General features: G+C 46.0%; 1 protein-coding gene across 3 annotated transcripts in view; it reads left to right on the top strand.

The window, feature by feature from the left end:
- CACNA2D4 (calcium voltage-gated channel auxiliary subunit alpha2delta 4) overlaps positions 1 to 12,201 on the top strand; it is a 124,443-nt gene that overhangs the window by 60,011 nt on the left and 52,231 nt on the right. The gene's annotated exons all lie outside the window — the stretch shown is intronic.

The raw sequence follows: 12,201 nt of genomic DNA, 5'->3' as shown, positions 1-12,201 counted from the left end.
AACCTCCCTCTCACCCCTCCACTGTGGTGGACTGGGGAGGAGAATCAAAGTAAAACTTTCAGTTTAATAATTGAAAATTAAGTAAAATACAATAATAATGGTAAATGATGATGATGATAAAAATAATAATAAGGGAAAAACAAGCAATGCAAGATGCAATTGCTCACCACCCACTGACCCATGCCAGACCTCTCTTCCCAAACCTAGACTGGTCCCTCTTCTGGGTAAGCCCCCCATTTCTATAGTGACAATGATGTTCTGTGCTGTAGAGTGTCCCTTTGGTCAGGTCAGGTCACCTGTCCAGGCTACGGTCCCTTCCAGTTTCCTTAGTTCAGCTCCTCACTGGCAGAGCATGAGACAAGGAAAAAAGCTCTTGACTTAGGATAAACACTTAGCAAAAAGCCAAAACATTCTCATTATGAATTCAAAACACAGCACTCTAACAGCCACTGAGCAGAAATTAACTCTACCCTAGCTGAAACCAGGACAATCTGACACTCACCATAAATTCAAGGGAGGAAACTTCTTGGTGGAAGCACTGGAGCAAGAACAAGTGACAGGAGAATCTGGCCCTGACCGAGCCATTTCTCTTCTGTCAGCAGCACTTTCCACAACCCCTGTGGAGATTTCCACCCACTCAGTTATGCTGAATAACGTCTGTGTGGACATGCTGTGAAAGGGCAGGATCCTTTGCAGAGGGTGGAGGAAACAGCAGAAGATAGGGAAACAAATCCTATTAAAACAATAACAATAAGGTGAAAAATCTGTCATTTTTGGAAATTATGCAAAACCAGTTTTCTCGCTGGCAACCACGGAAGCTGAGACAGAGAAATTAATTTGCAATTGCTTTTGTTCCTTAAAGGTACCACAGTCCCTGTCCCTAGCAGGTACTTTAGGTGACCTGACCACAAGCATCTTCTGCTGCTCTCACTCATGATATGTGTTCTTCACTCCTGGTTTCTCATGCTTTGATGAAAACAGCCCATCTCTGATCCATGGGATGGGTGGGCTAAATGATAGCATCAGGGCAAACACTATCACCCAAAGGGTCCAAAGTTCTTCATGTCTCCAGCTGTAGCCTCCACTGACTTCAGTAGGAGTGCAGGGGTTTGCTGAGGTGGCTTCCATGTGCTGGCTTGGGTGTCAGTTTATGTTTTGTGGGGGGTGTTCAAGGAGGAAAAAAGTGCTGTATTACCATCTGCTTTTCTATTAGTGACTAAGGTTCATCATCTGAAACTTTCATGCTAGTAGTCATTTTTTTAAAAAGGGCAATAACTAGTGGTCACACTACCAATTGAAGTATTATTTTTTTCTTGAGGATGTCAGCTTAGAGAGTAAGTAATCTCACTTCATTTCCCCTCACAGTGATACAATTATCCTGAATGATTACATGCTGGTTCTAGGGGACCGTGAGGGGCTGCAGCAGAAATGATGCTGGGCCGAGCTGCATCACCATCCTGAGTACAGGAGATGGGAGAAGGAAGGAGAGGGAGTGTGGAGGCACACAAGAGGCAATCAAAGCAGAATGGGATGCAGATTGTTGTTATTGTTATTCTGATGGCATCAGCCCTTACGGGGATTGATACCATGGTAATTTAGTTATACTAGCAGAAGTTTGGTACCCAGCACTGATTCCCAGAAAACCAAATATCTGGGTAGATTTGTAGTTTCTGAATAAATGCAGCCACAGTTCTGTGAAAGGGGAACAACGGAGACTCTTTAAGTGCCCCTGTAAAATAACAAGTGGTATGAACTGGCCTGTCATTCTGCCACTGATCATTACTGTCACTTGTTTGACTTGATGGTGCTTGAGGGGATTTGTAAGCACTTTGAAATGTTCACTATGCATGCAGTGAAAAATTCAGCTCCAGGATTTACAGCCATGCTCATGGGGAGGGAGCACCCTCAGTGACCCCATGGGGAGAATGCCAGTTACAGGCAGCACTGGGCCCCTTTATTCTGGCAGATGAATGGCAGTCCATAGCCAGGGCAGAGTAAGGCAAACTGGTGAAACCAAATGTCCAGGAAGATGACACAAGCCTGGCTGCTGTCAGGGAGTGAAGGAGCAGTCATATGGAATTAGAGAGTTGCAGTCTGGAGAGCTGAGAGAAGGGGTGGAGGGGGAAGCACAAGGGCCTTCTTCTTCCCATTTCTGTCTTAGCTCAGTGGGAAATCCCAGAATGGGTTTGAGGGGGAGTCCAAGCTGCTCCTCTTGCCATTGGAGATGCTACTCCACACTCCAGGTGAGAGGTGGCCAAATTCAGGAGGGAAAGGAAGTGTCCTTTGCCCTGCCCTGTCCTCCCCCCTTTTCATCCGTCCCTCTCCTTCCCCCATGGGCCTGGGAGGGGTGCACAAGGGGTTCAGGGTACACACAGATTTCTTGGAGGACGTGGTGGAGCTAAGGCAGGGTCCACTTGTGTGAGCTGAGTTGGTGTGGTCTCTTTGGTGGGAAGCCACACAGGCAACCCTGGCTTGACTGTACCTGTTTCTTGGAATGAACATTATCTACCTGCTATATTGTGCTTTGGCACTTCAAAGCACTATGCAAACATTAAGTAATGCCTGGATGATTAATTATAATTAATTAGAAGGCAGCTATTCTCCTGGGATGTCAGTCCAGTACCTTTCACGCACACTAACTCCGTTGGAAATGAGAAATAAGGAATGGGGATGGCATTCTCCCCAAGCCATGTCCTGCCCCAGATAGCACTGTCATCTGCTCCCTCCCCTGAGTCAGTAGCCTGGGGCTTTCGGATCCTCAGGCTGCAAGGCAGAAATCACATGGAGTTCCTGACAGAAGCTTTTTGTGATTTAAAGCCTGAGTGAAACTGCTGGAATCTGTGCAGGAGTTCAGCTGTCACTTCGAGCTGTGGATGACGTCTCTTTCATTGCCTGACCTTCTGGCTGTTCAGCTTCTGGGGCTGTCAGCTGGCTGCCAGTCCCAGCAGGGACAGGTAGGGTTAGGTCCATGGCTTTCACGTGGCAGGGATGGGAAACAGACAATGGGGCATGTACATGGTGCCCAAGAAAAATAATCCAAATGGGCACTTGGGAGATGCAGGTTTATTTTACACAACGCTTCTCTCCTCTGTTGATATTGGAAGTAGCTGCTCTTACCAGCAGTTATTGGACCACAGTGAAATCATTATCCCATGGCACCAGCAATTCATGCAGATGTATTTGGGGAGAGCCCTAGGTAAGCTCAAACCAAGGGCAGAGAAGAGAAATGTTGTCTCCATTTTAAAGACAGAATTTTGGCACACTGAGTTATCAAGACCAGTATTTTCAGAAAAGCTCTGTACTCACAGCAGGAGCAGATTTTTTTTTTTAAATGTTTTGATTTTTTTTTCAAAAGAATTTGAAATCTATCAGTCAGAAAAGTAGGTAATGGGGAGTAATTTTGCCATTTTACCTCTGCTTACAATCCAGCCTCTGTCAGTCTGATGGAAGCTCTTAATTTGAAAAGCAATTCCTGGCCAGCTTGATGTCTCTCCATCTCTTCCTTGGTCTCCAATTTTGGCTACCTGCTGTCTGCTACCAGCAAGCAGGAACAGGAGGTGCAGGTGGCTTTTTCAGCAGGACTGTTGCTGTGGCATCTTTTCAAGCTTCTCTGCACACAATTCCATATTCTTCCAGTTTTGTTGCTTGGATGGATAAAACATTTCAACCTTCTCTCTGGAAAGTGACACTAGCATCAGTAGAAGCTGTTGAAATGCACAGAAATAAGCTCTAATAGCATAAGCACCTTTTCTGTGGAAATAGCTGCATATAAACTGGAGAATTAAAATTATTTCACTAGGCTGGTTCAGAAAGCAGCATTAAGACACCCATATGAAATAGGAGGGTAGCTGCTCTCTTGAATGACTACTGCAGTATTCAGAAGGAATGCTGTCCCTCTTTTCGTGCTGGAGGTTGTGCCAAAGTTATCTCAGTGCAGAGACTTCTGTGAGTCCCTGAGGCATCACCAGGTGCCTTTATGGAAATCATGGTCCCCCTGGCATGCATTTATGATGGATAAAAAGAAGGAAGACGACTCATTTTTAGCCCATCACCTGCTGTGTCTGGTCTCTGCCTGACGCCAGCCCCTTCTGGCAGTCCCCAAGGCCCGAGCGGTTTCTCACGCATCCATTTGATCCGACAAAATCAGAGCCATCTGAACAGGCCGTGCCCTGGAAATGAGTCATGGAAAGTGTTAGGGACACTTGTAAGGCAGAAATGCTGCTGATTTTCATGCTACCAGCAGCTGTGCCTTCTCCACCTCTCAGGACATCTGTCTGGAGGCTGTTATCAGTGGCTACACACCTGGCTGGCCTGAGGGTTGAGACACTACTCTGATATCAGTGTCCCGTGACATGTTAGTGTGCCAAAACCAGCATCTCTTGCACTCTTCGTCCCCGCATCTGCCTGCCTGCCACCCATTGCATTCTGCTTACACACTGAGCCTTGGGGGACACCTGTAAGCACCCAGGCTGCTTTTTGGGGTGTTTCCAGGGCACACACAAAGCTGTTCCATGAGCCAGACGAAGATGAGGTGCTTGCGTTATTTTGCGCTGGCTCTGGTCTTACAAACTTTGCCTTTCATCAAGGTTTGGCATCAGTGCTGGGGCCACATGGTTCCCTTTTCAGAGCTGATTATCCTCCAGCCAGCTCAGTGAACAGGAGAGAGAGCAACATCTGCCTGCAGAACTCCAGCTAGATGTCTCCATGCATAGACAGTAACTGGGGACAAGAGGGACAAATAAGTCTATTTTGACCTCAAAAGAAAGCTAAAAATAGTAATGTGAGGCATCTTTCATAGCATTCTACTCACCCTGGCTAGACCTCAGCAATTTCCTTTTCCTCCATGGTGTTTGTGCTGTCTGCATAGGCTGTAAGATCTTCAGCACGGGGACCATGCCTCTGTGTGTGCAGACATTGTCTGTTGCATGGGAGGAGTCCTTGTCTGGGGGAAAACTGAAGACAATAGCCAATTCTGTAGGGCAAATATTTCTTTGTAGTCTCTGCTGAGTGCCTGACTTTTTACACTGCACCACTTACCAGGGAAAAAGCTCTAAGGGAGTGAGCCCTGCCTTCCTCAGCCCGTGCAGGCAGTGCTTCACCCAGCACAGACCCTGTGGGTAGGTTCCTGTGCCCTCACCAGTCTTTCAGGGAATTTTCTCAGTGTGACCCCAACAAAAAATTGTGAACAATGACTTTTCCCATTTAGGGTCTGGTGAGGCATCTGTGCCAGGATATCCTCAGCCCAAAGCCTGTTCCAGGCTGGAGCTCCAGCCCAGGAGCCCGTTCTTGCCCGTGTGTAGCAGAACCCTTCTTGCCTAAGGTTATCCATCACTGCTGCCTCTACAGCTCCACTGATCGCCATGGCTGTCGCTCTTGGAGCAAAAAGAGCCCTTGACACTGACTCAGAAGAGACTTGCATATAGCTGGATTTTTTAGATTGGCACCCGGCGCCTTTGCCACGTTGCCTTTGCTTGCAAATTATTTGATATAATTTTAATTCCGAGCCGAATTAGAGCAGTGCACAGGTTGCCATAGCAACCATTACCTTGTGCCTTTTGGTCTGACTCATTGCAGACAATTACTCTTGCGCTCCAGGATTCACAGATGTGATAGGAGAAGAATCATGTGCTGGGCTTTCAACTTTTTTTGCTTTTAATTTCCTTCCCAGCCTTTCTTCCATTAACTCCTGCTTACCCAGCATCAGCAGGGCTCTGTATCCCTGCCCAGGGGTGCTCGTGGGAGTGCATTGGATGTGTGGATAAACGATGTGTGAGGTGATTTGTGCATGCATGTGTGTATCTGCATGCATAAAGAGCTGCTCTGCAGTGCGTTGTGAGATCCCTGGGCTCCCTGTGTGCACATCTCACTGGGGACGTGCACAGACGCTCAGAACCACGGAGCAATTTGCACTTCCTCCCGTCTGTGGTGTTTTCCAAGTGGGTGCAGGATTGATCCCTGTGGCCATGGAGTTTTACCCGGTGTGCAGGGGCTGTCAGTAAGCACTGGGTATTTAGGGGGACTGACAAAGTGAGGGTAATGAATGGTGCAGAACCTTCATTTGAAGCTGTGTGAAGATCCACAGGCTGCCAAGCAAGTGGCACTGGCACCCCTGACACCACCTAAATCTGTGTGAATGCAAGGCCAGTTGATTATCCTGCTCACACCTATCCCCCAGTGCCCCAGGTCTTTTATGCAAAGTGCATGGGCTGAAGTGCTGTTGTCTGTAGCCTTAGCCCAGGTATAACTGATGTCCTGAGCTCTCTTAGCACCTACAGTTCAGCAGAGGAGCAAAGCCGCGTGAGAAGATGCCAGGAAGGAGCAGTCGGTAGATAGGAGGATGAAGATGGTAAGTGTCACAGCAGAGAAGGTTAGAGAAAATGTCTTGTGTGATGGTTTAGCTTAAATTCAGCCAAGGCAGAAGCAGACAAGTTTTGCAGGGTGAGAACCACAGAATCTTAGCAGATCTGAGGACACCTCCAGCCTCCTCCTAAGATACATTCTTTTAGCCACCAAACTCATCCTGAATTCTTTTTCTCCTGCCCCACCTATCACCTAAGGCACAGATCTCCCTATCATAAGGCTTTGTCATGGGAATCTGACTGCCATCCCTTTCCCTTCAAAAGACATTTTTCTTTTCTTCCTATCTCTCCCTGGGACACAGAAGCCCCACTCACAGGATCACAGATAATTCTGGTTAGTTGGCACCTCTACCCTCTGCTGCCCAGTGTGTGGAGGGTGTTCTGCTGTTGACTCATGGCGCTGCTTTCACAGGCAGCAGTGCAAAGTCTGGAGTGTGGGGAGGGAGCAGTTGAGCTTTTGGGGACAGTGTGAAGCCCCTATTTCTGTGAGGATCCTGATTCTCTTGCCCTCCATCTGTCTGTGACAACAAGCAGCTGCTTAAGCTGGCTCTGCAGAGAGACTGTGGAATGGAAAAAAGGCAGATAGCAAAGAAGGCTGCCTTGCTTAGTCCTGCCCTGCCCTGCCCTCCCTTAGAGGTCAGAATTGTAGGGATAAAGTGAGGATTGCTTGCACATCAAGCTGAGCTAGGCCTTGCAAAGGAGGTTGAAACAAATGACAGAATATTCTTCAGCTATTTGGGGAATAAAAAAAAAGAAAGGAAAGAAGTAGGGCCACTTCTGGTCAATAAGAGTGAAGTTGGGATCAAGGAGTCTATAGTGTGAGCTAAAACCAAAGAAGACTCTGTGCCCAAGTTATTGATAAGGACAGAAATATCACCCTTGGGGAAAGAAACAAGCTGAGTGCTGTGAATAAGCAGCTCAAGCTGATTAGTGCACTCACAGTGCTGGGCCTGGCTGCCTTCTGGCCCTGGGAGGGCTGGCTTGTGGAAAAGCACACTTACAGCAAAGGGCTTTTTTCAGCTCTGCACGCAGTGGTGACTCCATGCAGCCTGCAAAAGTGAAAATTCAGCAGTTAGGATTAGAGAAGGATGAGAAATAAATTTGTCAGTCTCAGACTTTAAAGTGTGACCTCTGCAATGTGTAGCACTTTAGAGAGATTTTCAAGGAAAGTATAATTATTACCAAGCAGTTAGGGGAAAAGGGAGTCAAGCAATATGAGTGTATCAGTTCTGGATAACACCAGGCCTAGACAACATCATTCTTTTAGATTATTGTTTTCCTGGGAGGCAAAAGAAATTTCAAAGGTCTCATCTCTATTTCAGTAAAGCATTGATATGTGCCACATAAGAAACAAATAGTTAGGCTGGAGAAGATCAAGTGAGACAGAGGACTTGTAAGTGGCAGGGAGGGAGAAGTCAATCTGAGAAGACAGCGGCAGCAAGATCACCCATCAAAGTCTAGCAAAATGTTACTTGTTACACTCCCTAGGGTCACCCATGGGATTGGCCTTTGCTGATATCACCCTGAGACCCTCCGATAGCTGTGGAGAGGGAAGGAGTATCCTGGTGATTCAACACTAGAAGGCATTGCTGGTACGTGGAAGGACCAGGATATTGTAGAGGAAGCCTTATTTGACCTTGGCAGGAGTACCAGAAACAGAATGAATTTCAGTAGTACGACAGACAAGGTCATATGCTTGACAGCTAATAATAGAAATCTTCTGTAAGCTGGGAACTCTGAGAGATCTGGCAGAGAGCACAGCAAGCAGGACTGGAGGCAGTCCTTGTCCTCTGGGAACTGTTGAGCCAGTTTTGCCAAATCTCAGTGAGGATCCTCAGTGTGGATCATCAATATAAGCTGCATTGCTCCCTGATGCCCACATTAAATTCCGGGAACCATTGTCACCTGCCAAGACCTGTCTTGAGAACCTTGCTGAAAGGTGGCTGGATAGACTTAGTGGTAAACAAATCCTGAGAAAGCTCAGGAAAAAAGTGGTGAGATCTTGTGTATTAGGTGATGGTGGCGTGATGGTGAATCGCAGTGCAATGCAGTTGGGGACAAAGCAAATGCTGTTCTAGTGCTTAGGGAGGTGTTCGCAGTGGGAAAATACATTGATGCTCCCCCCCCAAAGCCCTGTGAGACCTCTCCTCTGGTCTGTGTTACAGTTCTGGTCAAAGGAATACAGGCTGAGACAGGAGCAGACAGGATGGGCAGATTGTGAGAGGAAAGGGAAGTCTGGCATTGGAACCTGGAGAGCCCAGCTTGTTTAACCGTGCAAGCAAGGACAAAGCAGACAGGATTGCTGTAATGAGTGCACCTTGGAGGACACATTTAAACTAAAGCACACGGTTGTATGGAGATAGTCTAGTACAGACAGGCTAGCAAAGTACTTGGGGTGCAAAACTAGAAGTGGATTTTTGTCTGTTAGGGTAATGCAGCTTTACTGAGAATCTGAGGTGTAAAGACAACGGATTTAAGCTGGAGCTTGAAAAGTCTGTAAGAAAGTGGTGGTGCCTTGAATAGAAAGAGCTGAGAATCTGTTAGCCTGCCGTCCCTTGACCAGGGAACAGCTGAAGTCCCTGATCTCACCATGTCACAGAAAAAAAACCAGCAACCACCCAGGTAAACAAACAGGGAACTTCCCATTCCCTGCAGCATTCTCCTTGGGCACAAGGCAGGGCATTCTTACCCTGTAGTTCCTACAGTCCATGATTTTAGTCATGACTGAATAAAAATAAGCTTGGTGATGCAGCTGAAAGCCCCAGCACAGCACCTGGGAGGCCAGAACTAGGGCTGACGTAAACCCCTCTCTCAGCCTTTGACATTGGGGTGGTTTCTCTTGATTGCCTTTGGGTTTTGCAAAGTAAAGAACAGTGAGTAGAAAAACCTCTGCTCATGATAACAAACCCTTAAAAAGCAGATGGGGATGTGGGGGCTGGTGTGTTTTGTGACATTTGAGTAGACCAGAGCAGGGAGAATCTGAGAAGCAGCTGGTCAGAGGCACTCATTGAAAAGGGGATGATCAGTCACAAGAAGATGAAAATAAGGGGGGGAGAGAGAAAGAATAACTGGGGAATCCAAGACATTTATGTCCAGTGAGAGATATGAGAAAAACAACCATATGAGGCTGTGAGTGGATGAAAAAGTGGAAAATGCTGGAAGTGGATAATCCTTTTAAATACAGGGCTAGATTTTCTCTTGCCAAGAATTGTATAAATCTGGAGGCTCATGTTTAAAATGCACTGAATTTATACTAATGTAAAGGTAGGATCAGAACCACTTACCCATAGTCTTCCTCCCTCAAAATTATTTGTTAGGGTTTTGTCCTAGCATTTACATTTGCCTCCATCTTTAAAGCAGGAACAATGTGCACACAGCCTAGTGGGTATACTGTGGGAAGGAGTAGAGAAAAGTGACAAAAGTCATGTAATGTCTACAATATAGAGCACAGATACTGGTGGATGAGGAGAATATTTCTAAAAGGAGGAGAAAAAGCTGGAAGCAGTGTGACAATAGGCTCCAGTGTTGTTCCAGAGGTGAGAAAATGCTTTCAGTGAAAGACCTAATGAACTCAATCTGCCTGTTGTACCTAAAAGAAGAGTGAGAGATTATTTGATTTGGAATATAAAGTGCCTCCACAGAGAGAGCTGCTGGTTACTGAAGGTTTATTTTTTAATCTAGGGGAGAGAATAACAAAAAACTGTGACAGAAAAACCAAACAGATTGAAATTAATCAGTAAGCATGAATGCTAACAATGAGCATGAATAGGTATTGTCAGAAGATACCAAGGGAAACAATATTTTTCCCTTTCTTGAGTGTTTTTCAAATCAAAGGTAGATGCCTTTCTGGAAGATTCAACTTAGCTGCATGTAAACACTCACTGTTGGTCTTTCTGCAGGATAGTTTGTCTAATTTCTGTTTCATAAGCTAAACAGATTGAGCTCTTTCAGCCTTTCACAGAAAGGCATTTTCTGCCACCCCCAAATAATGCTTGTGGTTCTTTTCCACACAATTTCCAAGTAGCGTGCGATACACAGAAGGTCAGACTGGATGATCTAAAGTCCCTTCTGGCCTTTATATTCTCTGAATCTCTGTGAATTCATTAATGTTTGCAAGCTCCCAGAGAGCTGCCAAAGGCAAGCACTATAGAAATGCAAAGCATTGTTGTTACTGTGCATATTTCCCTTGAGCTTTACGTGGAGCTGGTTGAATATCGCAGGGTATGGTCTGTGTGTACTCCCTCGAAATACCTGCATTTCTCACTCCTGCAGTGCCCTTTCTGCAGCTGTGCTAACAAACAAGTTTATTCCCAAGTTAGGATTCAGAAAAAGCAAATGTGAAGGGGCAAATCTCTGCCTGGAGCCCCAAGCAAAGGGCAGCACGTTGTTGTCCTGGCCCAGAAGCTCCATGCGAGGCAGAGTTATTATTAGCATCATGCTTTGCTTTCCCTTTGTCTCCAGGTGCCCTGCACATGGCCTCTGCCTGGCTGCAGCAGAGCAGAACTGTGGGAAAGACAGATCTGGCCCTTGTTGGCTGCTTTTTCTAAAGGGAGAAGAGCTGGGAGGATGCTGCCTTGTCCCCAGGTTTCCAGGGCTGGGACAGATGTAGAGAGCACCCCAGAATGATGCGGGAAATGTTTATTTACTCACATTTCAGTCTGTAACTGTGTTCGTTGGTGAATGCTTGTGGTATTGCCCATTTTTCTTGGAGGGAATTCTTTTTGACCCTCAGAAATCCCGTGCTAGGGCTTGCATTTATCTGGTTGGAGGATAGAAGCTGACCCTCTGACCTGTGCTTCCAATCAGTGCTTGCAAGCACTCTTCAAGCCAGCACAGTGGGCTGCTAATGGACATAGTACTGAGGAGGAATCCTATTTTATACATTTTACCTGCTATATGTACAGAATTACATGGTTATTATATAGGGTGTTATATGTGTGCATGGGTAGGTGTGTAAGCAGGACAAATACATTGGTCAATATCAAATAGTCATCAAATTATAATAAATAATTGCAGAAAATTGCAGCCTGCTCCCAGACAGTTCATGAACTGAAAAAGGCTGGAGTCATCAGATGAGTGTGTTGGCTTTGCTTTTTTTTCTGCTCTGTGTTTCTGGTATTATATGAACTGCTGAGTGGTATCTGTGTGCACTCCTCTACCTAGCTGGCAAAATGAGATTAAACTATGTGTCATAGACACCATGCTATTAAACAATAATGGTGATTCTCCTGCAGCACATACCTTTTTAGCAGAACAGATGTCTCAGCTGTGAGCAGATTAAGAGTAGCTGGGTTCTGTTCCCAGTTTCTCTCTAAAGATCAGACTGATCCCAGCAGGGTGACTGACTGCAGCAGTGTGAGTAGGGTGGCACAAGGGTTTGCTCGTGGTGGGGTTTTACATCCTTCGTGGTTCCACATGCGTCAGGATGAGCTTATTCTTACAGCAAGGGAATGTGATGAATTGTGTATGCTTAGCACTGAAAGTGGCCAAGTGGGGAATTTAAACTTCTTAGCTGTGTGTGATAGACCTAGCCAGGGAACAGCTGCTCGAGAGACTCTTTTAGCTCTAGGGGTAGCAGCTTGTGTACTTGGGGGTGCAATAGGATTAGACAGCAATTTCCATCCATTTTGAAATAACCTTGCTCAAGAGGGTCAGGAATCTGGAAATGTAGGAACCCATAGCTCCCTATTTGTTACATTATGTTCTAATTAAAAAAAAAAAAAAAAAAAAAAGCTTTGGGAATCAAATTTGACCTGAATATAACTCCATTGGCTCCTGCATTCTTACACTAGGGATTAATTTGGCCCTTTCTACTTTTATGTAATGAGCTGATTGCCACAGT

The sequence above is a fragment of the Motacilla alba genome, chromosome 1A (assembly GCF_015832195.1).
Source record: "Motacilla alba alba isolate MOTALB_02 chromosome 1A, Motacilla_alba_V1.0_pri, whole genome shotgun sequence".
Classification (NCBI taxonomy): Eukaryota; Metazoa; Chordata; class Aves; order Passeriformes; family Motacillidae; genus Motacilla; species Motacilla alba.
Note: the sequence above shows the minus strand (reverse complement) of the source record. Positions and strands in the feature narration are given on the sequence as shown.